Source organism: Mastigoproctus giganteus, chromosome 4 (assembly GCF_048544385.1).
Source record: "Mastigoproctus giganteus isolate SK-2022 chromosome 4, ASM4854438v1, whole genome shotgun sequence".
NCBI lineage: Eukaryota > Metazoa > Arthropoda > Arachnida > Uropygi > Thelyphonidae > Mastigoproctus > Mastigoproctus giganteus.
Window position 1 is genome coordinate 95,513,487 of NC_143578.1, and position 19,220 is coordinate 95,532,706.

Genomic DNA, 19,220 nt, shown 5'->3' on the forward strand with positions numbered 1-19,220 from the left:
AGTTCCCATCAAATCTTCATCACTGGTCTTATCATTTGCATCACAGTTTCTCATTCAGCTTATGTTCTCATCAGTTTTGGGAAAAGTTTTTTTTCCCTATTTCTCTAAATTTTTCACAGTCCTTACTTCTTTTTCAGAAAGCTTCCAAAATCATTTTACATAATAAAAAAAATAATAAGTAAAATAAATGCAATTCCCTCCTCCATTTTATTCCACAACCATACCATCCCTATCTTCAATTTTCTAAAATTTTAAAATAAAAATATTTATTAGTTTTAATAATGCAGTACAAACTCCACCATATTTTTATTGCTTCTTAAGCAGTAAAAATATAAAAAAACAAGTTGACCTAACCTGGCATAAGGTTTCAAATAATGCATTTATATTGTTTTTTTTTATAAAAATAATATTAAACTCATAGCTATAGTACCACCCTTAACATCTACCAGCACTCTTTCACGAATATCTTTCAATACGGACAAATTTTAAAAAATATATTTTATTACCAAATTAAAGATATGAGTAATATAAAGTTTAATGATAAGGTATCAGTTTAATGTCCAGTGGTTATTTATTTAATCAGTAAATTCCTGGTGACATGCATTTCTATTTATATCTCTCACTTACATCACTTCTTTTAATTTTCATATCAAAAGAATCAAAATAAAAAAAACATCTACACCTATATTTGATCACACAGCCAGAGAAATAAAACCATGCTTGAATCTACTTCATTGATTACCATTCATTTATGTGAGATGTGTTCATGCAGTATGGAAGATGGTGCCTAACCATTGATTATCCCATTATACACTGAGTGATCACTGAATTATGACCACCCCTATGAAAACTGAATGCAACCTGTTGACTACGTGAGGTACAAGAGTGCGGAGTTAGTTGACCTACGTAGCATAGATAAGGTGTCAGTGGTTCAGTAGGTAGTAAAATTCTGAGCATGATTGGTAAAAGGAAGGATTTATCAGATTGTGGGTGCCTCGATTTCCCAAACAGCTGAACTGGTGGGGGGGTGTTCGAGAGCGGCCGTAGTTAAATGTACCAGGACTGGCGTAAAAATGGTCAAACAACAATCCGACAGCAAAACTGCAAAAGTCAGCGAAAAGTTGATGTTAGAGGTGAGTACCTGGTCCGCCAATGCAAAAAGGCATAGCACTGTTGAAGAATTGACTACCCAATACAAATGGGCCGATCTGGAACAATATCTGGCATGACCACGTGTCGCATGCATGGCTTATACCAGCAGACAGCCACTACAGCCAGCATCCTCTCCTAACCAAGGTTCATCAGCATAAAAGACTTGCCTGGTGCAAAGAGCATGCAAGTTGGACATTAGAAGACTGGAAGAAGGTGTGCTAGTCGAATGAGTCGTGTTATTTACTCCACACTGTGGATGAATTTGGCGTCAACAACATGAGGCTCTTGATCCATCGTGCATGGTATCAAAAGTGCAGGCTGGTGGAGGCAGTTGTATGGTGTGGTGACTTGGACACCCCCCCCCCCGATGCATATGGAACAACGTATGAGTAGTCTCCGCTATCGTCAACTGCTTGCTGACTGTGTACACCCGCTACGTTACACTTTTTCCTGAATGGATGGTATCTTCCAAGATGACAATGCGGCGAGCCATTGGGCACTTGTTGTGCAGGAATGGTTTGAAGAACACAGTTCTGACTTCCAGCATATCGTTTGGCCTCCAAACTTCCCCGAGCACTTGTGGGACACTATGGAAAGGCATATCAGGTGTCTGGATACACTAATCACCTCCATTGCTGACCGTATTACACACAGCTTGGTTGGCCATACCTCCCAAACGCTTCTGACATCTTGTTGAATCAATGCCACATTGGATAGCTGCTGTACTGAGGGAAAAAGGAGGACCTACGAAGTATTAGGTAGGTAGCAATAGTTATTCCACATCTTGAGTACTGAATACAGATCTGGAAACCTCATTTTCAGAAAGATGTGGATCTGTTAGAATAGGTGTAGAGAAGCCCAACAAGATTAGTAAGGGGGAACAAAAGGGTGCTCTTACCAGGAAAGGCTTCAGCTCTGCAAATTGCAGCATCTGGAAATTAGGCATGTGTGAGGAATTCTGATTGAAGTGTTTAAGGATTTGAATAGATTGCATAAGTTCACTGCCGGGGAACACTTTTTTCATTTGGCCAGCAGATAGTTGATCATTGGAACAAACAATACAAACACAATGGAACCAGAACTGGAGGAGGAACAGCAAGTACAAGAGCTGCAACCAGGAGCAACTGAAGTGGAAACAGACAAGATCACAATATCCAAACTAAGAGAAGAGCAGAAGAAAGTCCTAGTAGAATTTGAGAGAATAGGTCCTACACTATATCGAAGCAGAGACCCAACAGAATTGTGTGGCAAGTCACAGATCACTTCAATAAGATAATAATACCAGATTATTTCAACAACAAAGTAATTCTAGACATCATCTGCACAGCCATTTACTGTACTGCTGTAGCAGCCACCAGGATGAACAGAAGGGAAATAAGAAAAAAAGGTAACACAAAATGCAAAGATGAGGAACCACCATCCTGGAAAAGAAGGCTACAGCAAAATATAGAAAAGATAAGCGTGAAGATAGCCCAAATGACCCAGTACCAATGGGATAACAGAAGTAAGCAGCTGATCAGAATAGTGAAGGCCATCTGCAAGAAAGAGAACCACAGCAAACATGAGACCTATAATCAGAGGATCAAAGAATACCTTGATACCCTCAAGCAGAAACTCCTAGCACTCAATAAGAGACTTTGCATTACAGGGAGTGACCAGAGGAAAACAGATAACAAGATTTGATGAAAACCAGCCTTCTATAGGAAAATCAGACAAGAGGAGATGGAAGGAAGGCATAATGGCTGTGTCCCCCCCAGATAGATCTAGAAAGAAAGGAAACCAAGAATATACAAGAGATGACAGAATGCAAGATTCAGGAGGAAGAACAATAGTCGATCAGGAAGTCCCACAACTGGCGAACCCCAGGAATAGATAACAGCCACTGGTACAAGAAGTTCAGCTGTTCACACAGGCACAGTGGAGCAGTTCACTCAGATAATAAGGCACCCTGACACAATTCCAGAGATTCTGACTCAAGGAATCACCTACCCAAAGGCTAAGAGGACAAAGATATCACAAACCAGAAAAAAAAAAACCAATCACCTGTCTTCCAACAATGTACAAGCTCCTAACCAGCTGCAAAAACCAAGAAGATATCAAACCACTTGGAGAGCCAGATCATCATGGCTGACCAGCAAAAGGCATATGAGCAATGGATGCAAGGAGCAACTGACCATTGGCATTGCAGTTAGAGAGCAAGCCTACAAGAAGCACCGCAACCTATACATTGGCCTACATCAACTACCGCAAAGCCTTCAACTCTATGTCCCATAGCTTGCTGATAGAGACACTGAGGATCTACAAAGTCAAACTGATACTAACATACTTCCTAGAAGCCATGACAAAATGGAGGACCACCATCACGGTTGAAAAGAACATCGTTCTCAGACTGATACACATCAGAAGAGGGATTGTCCAGGGTATTCAGCCGAACAGATTGTAGGAAGGAAACTTACAACAACTATTCTAAACCTCAAATCCTGCAATTTGTGGAATTATTTATAACAGTGAAAATTCTACATTAATTTGTTTTACTAATCCCTCTCAGAGACTTATAAACCTCAATCAGGTCACCTCTCAGGTGCCTAGTTGACAAACTCAGTAGCCCACATAATACAGGTGTCCTTTTGCCAATCTTGCCACTCTATTTATTTACTCATCATTGGACCCTTTCAAGAAGCTCAATGTCTTTTTTCAGATGAGGTCTCCATATTTGAACACAGTATTCCAAATGTGGCCTTACAATTGCCTGGGATGCAACTGGATTACAACTTCCCTATCTCTACAGGATAGCATTCGATAAATCATCGATAGGAAACTGGTCTTTCCTGGCTGCCTGTTTACACTGCTCATAAAACTTCCTATCTGCCCATATCGTAACTCCCAGATCCCTTTCCTTCTCAACTGTTTTCGATTCAACCCCACTAAGTGCATAATTTATTTGGGGGTTGCTATTTCCCAAGTGCATTTGGCTGCAGTAAAGCAGCTGCCACTCCTCTGACCATCTATGCAGTCAAATCAAGACATAATGAAGGAGTATTTGATCATTAATGACTCTACCAATCTTTACATTGTCTGCAAATTCTGACATCGTGTCTTCTATCCCTTCATCGATTGTCATTTATGAAAATGAGAAACAACAGTGGTCCAAGAGCTGCCGATCCTTCAGGGACCCACTCCTGACATTATTACACCAATCTGAAGAATATCCACTAATCACAACCCTCTGCATTCTGTCCTGCAGCCATTCAGCAATCCATCTTAGAATTTTACCAGAAATCCCAACTTAGTTGAAATCAACTAAGTTGTCATTGCCCCACTGGAGAATTACCTGGAGATCGGCATTTAAGGAATTGGTAGCAGATTTTCGAGAAGTTGAAGCTGATTGAGCAGGACAAGGTTTCTCAAAATGGAAAGTGGAATGCAATGTGATATCATTGGCAAAACTATGGATAGGATTTCCAGTCAATGGAAGAAGGTCATTAATATACAAGAGAAAAAGAGTGGGGGAAAGAACTGAGCCTTGGGGGACACCGACATTAGTGGAGAAGTTAGAAGACAGAGAGCCATCTACCATCGTCCTCAGTGAGCAATCATAGAGAAAACTGGATAACCAATTACTAAAAACAGTTGGCAAACCATAAGATGGAAGCTTGTTTAGAAGACCTTTATGCCAAACACGATCGAAAGCCTTTGAGATGTCAAGAGCAACTGCTTGTGTTTCACCGAACTTTTCCATTGAATTAGTCCATGAATAGGTAACATAAGCCAGTGGATTGACACTGACGGAATCCATACTGGCGATCGTTGATCAGACGGAAGGTTTCTAGGTAGTTTAAGAGTTGGGAGTTAATTGATTTCTCCATTACTTTAGAAAGAGTAGAAGTAATTGCAATGGGACGATAATTGGATGGGAGGGATTTGTCATCCTTTTTAAGAACTGGCTGGATATGAGCAAATTTCCAAGCAGAAGGAAAAACACCTTTGGAATAAGAATGTGAAAAAAGGCGGCAAAGAACAGGAGTAAGTTCAGGAGCACTGGTTTTGAGAACACGTGGAGAAATACCATCGGGACCTGGAGCTTTCTTAGCATCAAGATTCGTCAAAATCCTTCTGACATCCTTTTGACGGGAGACCACAGGAGGCATTGAATAGAGCATGTTGGGAATGGTGGGAGGTGTTTTACCAAGATCATTAATACATGAGTTGGAAGAAAAATGGGATGCTAGCAGGTCAGCTTTATCCTTGGCTGAAGTGACAACAGAACCATCTGGTTTGGACAGAGGTGGGAGCAGAGATGGGCAAAAGTTACAGCCAATAGCTTTTGCAAGAGACCAGAATGCTTGGCTACCATTAGGGCAAGAAGCAAGTTTTCTACTCTTAGCCTGTTCGAACTGCTTTACAATTGTTGTGAGCTTTGGTGTAGACAGAAAATGAAACTGAAGAATTAGAAAAAAGTCAATTACAATATGCAAATGTTCTTCCCTTGAACAGCCTTAGCATACAGTTTATTGGAAAACCAAGGTTTAGATAAAGAACGTGTGGGATAAAGGATTCCATTCCTACAAGACTAGTTTCACTGACACGATCGGAGCAAACGGTGATATCAGAAGTTTTGAAACAGTAATCCGACCAAGGAAAAGAAGAAAAGAAATCTCGTAGGTCATCCCATTTTGCATTCTTGTAATGCCAAACAATACAAGATTGGGAATAGCCATGAGATAAAGGCTCCATTGGAGAAGAGACAATCACCGAGTTGTGATCTGAGATGCCTAAAGGACCTCTCACTTCGATCGTGTACTTAGAAGGGTTGTTTGTGAGAAAAAGAACAAGCATGTTGACTGTATGGTTAGGATTGTCTGGTATTCTTGTAGTTAAAGGAACAATCTGTGCAAAGTCATTAGTAATTGAAAAGCCTCAGCATCTTGACCAGCTGGGTTGGTGTGACTAGAAAACGGAAGCCAGTTGGAGTTGTGAACATTAAAATCACCAAGGAAAATTACCTCACTGTTAGAAAAGTTGGACTGGAGAAAGTCAAGTTGCAAAGAGAGAAAGTCAAAGAGCTCCAAGTGATTAGTGGAGTTGGGAGAACGGTAGAGACAACAGATGAATTTGACATAATGAGGTAGAGAGATTTTAAGCCAGAGAAGATCAAAGAGAGGAGATTCCAAATTACCAAGTCTCTGACAGGGAATACTGGAACAGACATATGCACAAGTACCACCTTTGTGGCAAATGGAATCATAGAGCGAATAATTTGGGCAACTGAGATGAGCAGTAGTTGAATCAACTGATAACTGAGATTCTGTCAGAAAAAGTACATGGGGTTTGGCAGACTGCAAGTGGAAATGGACATTGTTGAGATTAGAATTGAGACCATGATTAGGAAGATGAATTAGGAAATGTTTGGAAGGTTTAGATCTTTTCGCAGGTAAACTTACACTATTAATTTGACAATTTATGGTGTATTCAATAGTAAGAAAAAGTGGGTAGGACATGCTGAATGAAGTAATGAAATTTTTGGATATGGTGTACACATGGTAAGAATATACCCAGATCCTTGACATAATGTGGCCTCGACAATGCCCTCCCCCCCCCCCTGCATACACACTACTCGGACTCCCTCCAGTCACTATCTGGCAGTGTAGAGGTTGCAAGATTATACACTAGCTGATCCAGAAGCCTCATAGAGAGTTACTAATAGGTTTTGTCCAGTGTACTAACTAGCAGCCGACCTGCGAACACCGTTTTAGAGCTGTACCCTCGAAATGTAAGGAAGATTATGAGGTTATGATGAACATCGTGCCACAATGTTCATCATAGCCTCAAAAGTCATCAATCATACTGCATGGTGGAAGAGATGGGCAAAGGTTGACCGGAACTTAGCTCTGGAGACTAAACATGGGTTCCACCACTTGAAGTCTCCAATAAGCAAAGTTGTGGTATTGCACCGGTTGATGAGAGTCATCTACAACCTAGTAATTCCTGCATGTGGTGTGGGTACCACACCTCGACCCCTGCTTACATTGGTTCACACCTGGGTGGTCACCCACCATGTGCTTGTGCATGGAGGTTATACCCAGGATTACTAACAGTCCCACCATCATGAAGGTGCAAGCAGAGGATTTGACTGTCACAGATCATCCGGACTTCGGCGAAATTGGGTCCACTTGACTTGACTTGACTTGAGTGTCACCCGAATATCAGTTCCATCAGCGTTTTAGACTCCCAGGTAGCAAGTACAGCTTGTCTGGCATATCTGAGAGAATGTCTGTGACAACCACAAGGACTCAAGACCTGTTATTATTACGTTATTACAGGCTTGTTAGTTTTATTCTGTTCTGGAATAAATAATAGAGTCACTAGTTAAAGAACCACTGCAGGATCATCTAGACAAGACTGCAGTTATAGTTCAGTGCAGCATGGGATTGTTAAGGGGAAGTTTTGTCTAACCAATTTGATTGGATACTACAATGTGGTCACCAATGAACTGGATGCATAAAATAATTTTGATATCATATACTTGGATTTTAGGAAAGCTTTTGATACTGTTCAACATGTAAGCCTACTGTACAAGTTGAAGCAGTATGGCATTAAGGGCAAGTTGCTGCTATGGATAAAGGGATGGTTGAGTGGAAGAAAACAGAATGGAAATCAATGGACACTGCTCTTCCTGGACTAATGTTATTAGTGGTGTCCTCCAGGAGTCCATATTGGGCCGATTGCTATTTTCTGTATTTATCAATGATATTGATAAAGGTAAAAAAAAAAAAAGTAAAGTGCAGCCATTATCAACCCACTGTAGGGTGGAAGCCTCCTCAACAATTCATGCTGAGGGAAATGGACCATAATCTGCCACGCTGGTCTAGTGCGGGTTGGCAGATCAACCGTATTCAGCAGTCAGGGGCTTGAACCCCGGTCTAACTCAAAGAGCATGTGCTACTGCACTCCCGCTCCTGCCCACTCGGCTACGGAGGACTATTGATAAAGGTATATCAGGCCAAGTTTGCAGACAATACGAAGGTTGATAGGGTTGTTAATGACAATAATCACAGTATGCTTCTGCAACAGGATCTGGAAAAGTTGAGTAGATGGGCTGAGAAGTGGTAGCTCAAGTTTAATATTGACAAATGCAAAGTGCTGTATATGGGTAGTGGTAACCTCAGAGTAACATACCAACTGTGTGATGCTACACTCGGGTTGTGGAAAATGAAAAAGACTTGAGGGGTAATTGTGCAGTCAGATATGAAGTTTTCTGAGCAGTGCAAAAAGGCTGCAAGAGTAGGTCATGGTTTCTTGTCAATGATATACAGGAATTTTTCTTGCAGGGATAAGGAGGTGATTATCCCCTTGTACAAGGCAATGTTCAGGTGACAACTTGAGTACTGCATACAGGTTTGGAGGCCTCATTTTAAGAAAGATGTAGGGCTGCTGGAATGAGTACAGAGAAGGGCAATGAGATTAGTGAGTGTAACAAAGGGTTGCTGTTACCAAGAAAGGGTTATTCTGCAAATTGCAGAGTCTGGAGATGAGGCACCTGCAAGGTGATCTGATTGAGGTGTATAACACCTTGAATGGTTTGAGCAAGCTGATGGGATTCTTCCTCTTACTTAGATTCCACACCTGAGGGGGCATAAATTCACATTGAGGAAAGACAATTGTAGAGTTGATGTGCAGAAATTTGCCTTTAGCTAGTGAGTGGTTTATTGCTGGAACAAACTTCCATCTGTTGTTGTGGAAGTTGAAAACTTAAATAAATTCAAGGTTGAATAAGCAAACTTTTGACATAAATGAATGGGTTAAACTGGAAGGTGTTTTTTTTTTTGGCTGATGCTATATAAGCTTGCATTCTTGCATCATATGCCTCTACTAATGCTAATAACAGATCCATTAGGTGATACTACACTCAAGTTAGTGGAATACAAAAGAGGTTCATACAAGAACCCTGAGGTGACAAATGACACATGTTGATGATGCCACCCGCTCCCAAAAACAATCCAACATGCTGCTGCAGGATGTAGGGTTATCACCAAGATGGAGTACACTCGTGTCTATAAGTATACATGAGTGTACTCCACATGGTTGATCCAGTTGATCAAAGAAAGTGTATCATAATTTAAGTATGAACCTCAGGCAGTACTAGAGACCCCTACTCACAATCTCTACTGGGACTGCACCATAATAAAGGACAAGATTATCTCACAACAGACCAGATATAAATCTCACTGACAGGAAGGAAAAAAGAAAATGGCAACCTACTTGCTTGACAGAGTGGTGCTCAACACCAGCAACCTCCAGGAAACCTATGAGGAAAAGATCAGATGAGGAAAAGTACACAGATAGAAGGATACAGAAGTCAAAGAAATGTGGCATATGGAACAAGTAATGACTATCCTGATAACAGTGTCACCAATCAGCATGGTTTCAAAGATCCTCCATAAGAGCAGCAATAGGCTTCCCAGAAAACACTTACATGGAAATCCAGAAATCTGCGATCCTGAACGGCTATACGATAGTCAGTGGATTTCTCGACCAACAGTAATAATAGTAACTAGACACACCCAACCCACCATATGCCCTTTGTACTATCCATCACAGAATGGAAAAAATCCCATAAGGAGAAAAAGTCACAATGAGCCAAATCACCATTCCAATCTGAACTGGTCAGTATTCATTATACTCCTAATGGGAATAATGAGTGTATAACGAATACTGGTTGTATTACAAGGTAAATGAAGAGTGATCCACATATGTGTTCTGGAAATTCTTTTTTTTTTTTTTTTTTTACAAAAACTTCACTGGATGTTGTCATCTTCACTTCAAAATACTACATCTATTTCACATTTCTTTCTATGCATTGCACATTGTTTTATGCTTATTTGTTGCTTATGTCTGATTACGTATGCTTCCCATCACTTGAAACTGAAAAATTTTAATTTACATGCAAGCCACAAAGAAATGTGTTATCTTTTCCAGTTTGTCCTCTTAAACACTATATTGTATTTCTTTGGCATCTTACAAGGACATTGTAAATCAAATTTAACTTTGCACCAAAAACACACAAAAAAAAGTTTAATGTTACAGTGCATAACATATATATAATGCATAACATATGTGCTATGATACCTAATATTTATTTTGTGCTCTCCACATATTTTAAGTAACATAGACTAGTATATTAGCCAGTCAATTTGTTAGCTCATGGCATTGGGAGTCTGGCCTGTGATCCATTCCTCTAAATTGTGTGGACCACAACCATGTAGGCAGCTTTAATTGTTGTGTCTCACAGAGTTTAAAAGTAGTAGCATGTCAAAAAAGATAGTTTTGCTCTGACTGTGTGAAAATAATGCTTTATTAATGCTTGACTTTTGTGAATTGCTTACTTATGATTTATATATCTTTCTTTTTTATCATATCTGGTTATAATTAGCATTAGTAGAAGCACATGATACAAGAAAACAAGCTTATACAGCATCAGCCAAAAAAAAACTTCCCATTTTACCCACCCATTCACTCCAAAAGTTTGTCTAGTTCTGCCTTGAATTTATTTAAGCTGGAAACTTCCACAACAACAGATGGAAGCTTGTTCCCGCAACCAACCACCTGCTGGATAATGCAAATTTCCACAGCTATTCTACAACTGTCTTTCCTCTGTTTGCCATATAGGCATAATAGTTTTGTCGATCAATTCGGCCCTGGAAAGATTGTGCAAGGCTCAAGGGGTAGAATTTTTTTCAGCCTGGTCTGTACTTGTTAACAGGAGAGACTGCTTCTACAGGGATGGGATACACTTAAATAGAAAGGGTGCAAGAATATTTGCTGATGCTATCGAGGCAGTGTTAGGTGGGTCGGAAAACTGCTAGCTTGGGGGGGGATACAAGGACTAATAGATTAACAGTAGCCACTGGCAGAGGTGAAAGTGATTCTTGCACTGCTTCTATTGGAATGAGCAGAAGCCTGGAAAACAAGATGGAGGATGTTTCAGAGACTGCTGGGAGTCATTGCGGTACAAGTAAACACATGGGTTGTGTTAGAGTAGCTAAGAATAGAAACAGGTGCATGTATACTTGTGTGTACACCAATGCTAGGAGTTTGGTAAATAAATTTTATGAATTTGAGGTATTGCTCAAAGCATCAAAGGCGGATATTTTTGGGATATCAGAGACGTGGGGTCACACAGATATAAGGAATGTAGAACTCGAATTTGGGGAGTACAACATCTACAGAAAGGATAGGAAGGGAGGAGGGGTTATGCTATTAGTTAAGAAACACAAAACCCAAGGAAGTAAAGCCAGTCGACATCACTGGACAGTGCAGTGTCGAGTCAGTTTGGTGTGACATAAGCATTGGGAGATCAAAATTGAGAGTAGGAGTGTGCTATAGGCCTAATGACTCTGATGAGTATAATAAGAAAATGTACAGGGAAATAGAGTGGGCCAGTAAATCAGAGAGTCTTATAATGGGGGATTTTAATTTCCCAGATACTGACTAGAATTTGTGGGTTGGTCACTCACACACTAGCAAGGCTTTTGTGGATTTATTGGATGATTGTTTTCTACATCGGCATGTTCGGGAGGCAACTAGAGGGAGTAATATTCTTGATTTGATTATCAGTAATGATTCTTCATGCATTAAGAATCTGCAGATAAAGGAACCACTAGGTGGCAGTGATCACAGTGTGCTGAAGTGGGATGTACTCAAAGAGGTAACTACCATCAGGGGTAAAGGGAAGGGTTATTGCTTTCGTAAAGGCGACTACGATGGTCTGAGACAGTATTTAAATTCTATACAGTGGGACCAACTGATGATGTTACCAACAGCAAATTCAAAATGGGAAGCATTCAAAGAACTTATCTTGGAAGATACTAGGCTTTACATACCAACTAAGAAATATTGTTCAAGGTTTAGGACTAAATGGATGTCAGATGAACTGTTGTTATTTTGGTTTTTAGGAGCATTAGCAATTAAGGCCATATTGCTCCGGGAATATGCGGTGGTCATTCCCTGACCTTTCCGCATCCTCCGTATTTGGTGGTGACGGGCTTGAACCCCGGTCTAATCAAGAAGCATGTACTACGCACTGCTGCTCCTTCCCACCCGGCTACGGAGGCGCATCAGATGAACTAATGAGACACATGGCAGAGAAGAAAAACGCATGGGATACATATAAATTAACACGTGACACAGAAGCCTATGATAGATATAAGCTGGTCTGTAACGAAGTCACAAAGGAGATTAGGCAGGCAAAGGCAGATTATGAGAAATCCTTGACAAAGGATGCAAAGAAAAACAGCAAAGGGTTCTTTACTTATGTAAACTCCAGAAGGAAGGGGATGAATCAGATTGGTCCACTTGATGGGTCAACTGTTGATGATCCTGCTCAGGTAGCTAACAAACTAAATCAATATTTTGCATCGACATTCACACATGAGGAGTTATTTAGCGAGAGGAATTACAGAGGTGTATTCAACTCTGGCAGTAAGCTAGATAATCTTGTAATAACTGAGAGTAAAGTGGAGGAGAAATTGTTGAAGATAAACACAAGAAAGGCACCTGGGGGGGATGGGATCTATCCAGTTATATTAAAGGAGACAGCAACGGAAGTAAGCAAACCCTTAGCCATAATTATGAGAGCTTCCTTGGACTCAGGGGAGGTACCCATAGACTGGAGATGTGAAAATGTGACCCCAATTCACAAAGGAGGATCAAAGGCTGACACAAGTCATTATAGACCTGTAAGTTCAACTTCTGTTCCAGGAAAATTAATGGAGGCACTGGTTAAAGAAGCACTGCAGGATCATTTAGACAAGACTTCAGTTATAGCTCGGACACAGCATGGTTTTGTTAAGGGGAAGTCTTGCCTGACCAACTTGATTGGATACTATGATGCAGTCACAAAAGAACTGGATGCAGGGAATAACTTTGATCTTAGAAAGGCTTTTGATACTGTTGCACATGGAAGACTGCTGCACAAATTGGAGCAGTGTGGCATTGGAGGCAAATTGCTGCTATGGATAAAGGGGTGGTTGAGGTGGAGAAGACAGAGAGTGGTAATCAATGGACACTGCTCAACGTGGACTAATGTTATTAGTGGAGTCCCTCAGGGTTCAGTGTTGGGTCCATTATTGTTTTCTGTATTTATAAATAATATTGATGATGGTATATCAAGCTTAATGTCCAAGTTTGCAGACAATACAAAGGTTGGCAGGGTTGTTAAGGACACTACTGATGCTATGCTGCTGCAACAGAATCTGGAAAGGTTGAGCAGATGGGCTGAGAGGTGGCAAATGAAGTTTAACATTGACAAATGTAAAGTACTACATATGGGAAACAGCAACCCCAGAGCATCAACTATCAACTCTGTGATACTACACTGACAGTGGTAGAGAATGAAAAGGACCTGGGGATAATTGTGCAGGCAGATATGAAGTTCTCTGAGCAGTACAGACGGGCTGCAAGAGTAGCTCATGGTGTCTTGTCAATGATATACAGGAATTTTTCTAGCAGGGATAAGGAGGTGATTATTCCCTTTTATAAGGCAATCGTCAGGCCACACCTTGAGTACTGTATACAGGTCTGGAGGCCTCATTTCAAGAAGGATGTAGAGCTGCTGGAACGAGTACAGAGAAGGGAAACAAGATTAGTGAATGGAACAAAGGGTTGCTCTTATGAAGAAAGGCTTCAGTTTTGCAAATTACAGTGTCTGGTGCAAAGTCACCAGACACTATCAGTCACCTCGCCGGTGTAAATTACACCGGCGAGGTGATCTGATAGAGGTATATAAAGCCTTGAATGGTTTGAACATGCTCAATGCCGATGGGATTCTTCCTCTTGCTCAGAATAATCAACTGAGAGGGCATAAATTCAAATTGAGAAAAGACAGATGTAGGATAGATGTGCGGAAATTTGCCTTTAGCCAGCGGGTATTTGGTTGGTGGAACAGACTTCAATCCCTTGTTGTGGAAGTTGATAGCCTAAATTAGTTTAAGGCTCAGCTGGACTGGTATTTCGAACGAACAGAGGGGTGAAGTGGAAGGGTTTTTTTTTTTTTTTTTGGCTGATGCTGCATAAGCTTGCTTTCTTGCATCATATGCCTCTACTAATGCTAATGCTAATAATATTTAACATTATTATTATAATCAGATAAAAAAGAATGTTGTAATTGTCAAAAATTCAACAATTATTCCATAATTGTTGAATTTTTGTAAAAAAAATTAAACTGTAAATACAGAATTTAGAGATAAAACTTAAAATTTATTTAAAAAATAACATGATTAGTGGTAAGGAATTCTTGTGGTCTGCTGCCTGGAAGAAATCATGTGGCATTTGACCAGTGGTGTGCTGGAGCCGGCTCCTGTAAGCCACTGTTAAATTTTCAAGAATTTTTCCACTGGTTGTTAAACTGACAATGGCTATAAACTAGAGTGGCATGCACTTCAACCCACAATGGCTAGCAGCATTTTGCAATAAGCTTTTATTTGGTGACAGAGAAAATCCAACAGGGACACACTTATTTTGGCACCCTTTGTGCTTCCTTTCCCCCATCTCCATTACTATACGGCAGTCTGTGTAGGGATTATCTCCACTAGCAATTTTATGAATATTAATTCAAACAAACATCCACTTAATTTTGCCTAAAATCATCATTTGGCACTGTTCAAATCATCAATTTCAATTATCAATCGATGATGCAATATCTGAAATAAAATGAGTTAATCATTTTAAAATAGTTTTAGATAAAATTTATTCTATTTATTAACATTCTAATAAAAATCAAACCGAGGTAGAAACCATAGCTAAAGAACTTCAAGTTAGTGAAATTGGTCTGTGACCACGATGGATGGCATGTAGTTTACTAGCTGCTACTGCTGTATGGCACACACATATCCTGCATTATATATGCATTTTTCAAGTTCTTCTTATTATTCTGATCTGGCAAAGAGATTAGCTAACATTAATTTTTTGCAAGACCTTGCTTCAACGACAGACATTCTTGAAAAATTTTCATCACTTTCAACTGCAAAGAGTTGATCTGTCAAAATCAACTAACACTCAGAAAGCTCAAAAATTAATCAAATGCACAATAAGAGTTTTGGAAATTTTAAAGATTGGTACTGGAAAATATGAATCTCAAGTTGAAGATTTGATTAAATCAGATAAATTTAAAGATAGTCCATTTCATAAAAATAATAAATTCAGTGCTCTTCCTAGGAATACGTTACTAGAAAATATAATTCAACAAATGAATTTATGTCTTTCATCAGGCAGAAATAATGATGAAAACATTTTAATTTATTTTAAAACGTTTTATTTAAAAGAAAATGTATATTTTATTATTGTTTGAAATTTTATATATCATATAGATATACTAGTCTATGTTACTTAAAATATACTTGTCTATGTTACTTAAAATATACTTGTCTAGTATATTTGAATAATGTTTAAAATAATTGAAAACTGAATCCTACATAAAAAAGGGGTAAAGCATACATCAGCAAAAAGCATTTTCCTCTACATGACGCTTGAGATATAAACTTAAGTGAGAATAATGATAAAAAATAAATAAAAATGCCAGCAGCATGGCAAGACAGGAGAGCGAAAATTTATTTTTTCGCTCTCCTGTCTTAAGTTTTTATATATATATATATATATATATATATATATATATATATACAGTAAACCCCCGCTATTCGTGGTATCGCGTATTCGCGATCGCTGATTTAATATAAAATGAAACCTAAAAAAATGTGAATTTTAAAGTGCCATGAATATTATCCACCATAAAAAAACATGGGCATGGCTAAAATTATCTTTCCCAGTCAAAACAGTGCTCAGTGGGTGGGGGGGAGAGGGGTGACAAAATCGCGAGCGTGGATGTTTTTCGCTAATCCTTGTTCAGTATGTGTTATGCGCTTGTAATGGAAGTTTTCGTTGTTTGCTTTTAATTTATATGCTTATAAATTGAATAAATTTATAAATTGATATGCTTACAAAAGTGATAAATCTACCGTTTTGCAGTGTAAAACAGACTTTTTCGAGTGTGTTAACGGACGAAAGTGACTTCATTGTGGACAAGTTCTTTCTAACCCGTACAAAAATATGGCTACGAATAACAAGAGAAATGTGAAAATATCAAAGAAGGTGATGACATTAGCGAATCAAATTGAGTTATTAGACAAAATTTCTAATGGTGAAATTTCTAATGGTTTACTGTATAAGTGTCTCCTCAGTGGCAAAACATTATAAAATCAATGAGTCAACGGTACGATCAATCAAAAAATCGGAAGGAAAAATCCGCCGTAGTGTCCGTGAAAACGCGCTAATTGCTTCAAAAATTTTCTCTGTAACTCGTGATGTTAAATTAGAAAAAATGGAAAATGCTTTAAATCTGTGGATAGAAGACCGAACCCAAAATAAAATTCCGTTAAGTTCACTCATCATTCGTGAAAAGGCAAAACTCCTTTATCAACACTTTAGCGAAACTGGTGATAGCACTGGCGGGATAAGTTTTTTTTGCTAGTAAAGGCGCTGGTTTGAAATATCTAATAAATATTATATTTAATATTAAATTGTTTCTTATTTTCATTTCAATGCCATATGCTTGCATTTCACTATGTACTGTGTATGTACATAGTCATATTATGAAGGTACATATAATACATACATAGACAAAATTTTAGACTAGTTTTTCTTATATATTTCATACTTTGGAACGGAACCCCTTTATTACTATGGGAGCCATAACTCAGTATTCGCGACATTTCTCAGGAACGTAACCCCTGCGAATAGCGGGGGTTAACTGTATATATATCAAAACTAAGCAAAAATAAGTACAAAATTAAATGAAAAATAAAACGAAAATAGTAGAGCGAACATGCAAAAACCTCAGCATGTTGCATGTATTTAACTATGAAATGTAGGGTTAAAAATAAAATGAAATGTATGGCCAGTATAGTGAAGATGAATTTAACAAATAAAATAGCACATAGTCACTATGGTCCATTTTATTTCCAGATATATATAAGTTGGTGGTTGCTTTGTTGGTTCAGTAGTTTGGTTTTCTCCATGTGAGTATTACTTTTCTGCCCTATTATTTTTACACTGCATAAGGACCACCGTTATTCAAATCTACTGCATCGGCAGCCTGATCCTAGTATCATTCTGTTGTGGCATGGATTTGTTTAGCATTCGAAATGCAATGTTTCCCTGATGATTATGGCCTCGTGGTCCTCCGACAAGATAGGGCATAATTGGCGGTCTTTTCTATCCAATTCGATACTACTTTCAGTTTATTTTCTACTTATCTGTTTGTATCGTTGGTTGAATACATTTGCTTATAGTGATATTTCACATAATTTGGAATCTGTTGCTTTGTGGAGGACACCACTAAATTTCTTTTAATCTGGACTTTTTTCTAAATTTATTAGGAGTGTTTCGCCAACTGTACCCTATTCGTCATTATTCTTGTGTTTAATGCTGTTTTATTTGTTAAATTCATCTTCACTCTACTGGTTTGCCACGCTACTGGCCATACATTTCATTTTATTTTTAACCTTACATTTCATAGTTATATATGAAATGTAAGGTTAATAACATACATGTATACTTTTTAAGTCATAGTTAAAAAAAAAGCATATTTAATCACAAAACAATAAACTTTTAATTACTGTGTTAAATTTAAATATCTATAAATTTAATCAGATATAGACAGTCCCTAATCATATTGTCTTTTTTATACTTCATTTCTCTTAGAGCATGTTTCATATACCTCATTAGAATTAGCAAATCTAATAAGAGTATTGTCTTCATGTAATGTTTTCTTCTTTACTTTCTTCCTTTTTTTTATTCAGTTCCTGTTTCACTCACAGACTTTTTCCCCTTTAAATGTTATGGCTACTTCTTTGGTAAAAATACAATATCCAGTTCCTCTTTATTTTCTTTTTAAGAAATGTTCTTGCATCTCTCAAATTAATATCCTTTCGCTACTGTTATTCAACATATTTTCACACTCTTCATCTTTCATTACATCTTAGCACATCTGTTGCCACATTTTAGAGAGTTTATGCAATATGCTGTAATTTATGGAATGTTCTTGTTCCTCAACATTCCAAAAAATTGTAAATAATGGTTGGAAAGGAAGTCTGGAATTCATAGCTAAACAAGAACATTTACTTTTAGGTAATCAAAAAATAAATAAATAAATGAAAAAAAAAAAAAAAAGCTGCAAATGAAAAATCATGAAATTCTATCAAAAATACACAAATTAACCTCAACACAAGCAAAGAACAAATAAAACTGTATGACAAGTCTATAAACAAAAACCAAGTATCGCTGCAAGTAGTAAAGAGTTAAATCAGTGTGCTGATATTGAGCAGTTATTAATATTATGTGCCTTTACTTTATTTCACTCCACTCCTTTTCTTCACTTCACTCATTTATTGACTCTTTAAGAATGACCATCCACATGCATTACAGTGAAACACTTGGATATTGTTTTAAAGGCTTATATGTATAATGGCACATCACTTCTAGTGTTATTTGATGCTTCTGTGTATCAGAGGCAGCGAATGTGTTAATTAATAAGAAAATATCATCAGTTAACAGCTTTTTCCATGCACTTTCTATTGTACTCTACTTCATGCCATCTTGCAGCCCAGTTCTAAATAGCACTTTTGATGTTCTAAATTTTAACACTGGCCACTTGATCTTTTTTCCAGTGTCCTACTTACTGTTAGAACCACAAAAAATAAAAATAGTACACCCCTATTTATGCACACAGTGCAGATGATGGTGACAAGGACTGCAAGGTTTGGAACCCAGAATCTGCTCCTTCAGATTTTACTTTGTTGGTAGGTTGGTTGGTTGTTGTTGGGTTTTTTTGGCGCAAAAGCAACTTTGGCCATATTGCGCCTATCTATTAATGTTTATGTGACAAGGAAGTTTATATTTCTTAAATATGATTTATATCTGGTCAAAATATCCTATTAATTTTAAATAAGTGAATATATTTTCAATGTTGGAGTTATCGCCTAGGATTTGTGATAAGGTCAGAGAATCTTGGAAATTTA

The 19,220-nt window shown here is 38.2% G+C and overlaps 1 protein-coding gene across 4 annotated transcripts in view; it reads right to left on the reverse strand.

Moving 5' to 3' along the window:
• LOC150086925 (receptor-type tyrosine-protein phosphatase S-like) overlaps positions 1–19,220 on the reverse strand; it is a 1,004,071-nt gene that overhangs the window by 20,113 nt on the left and 964,738 nt on the right. The window lies entirely within an intron of this gene.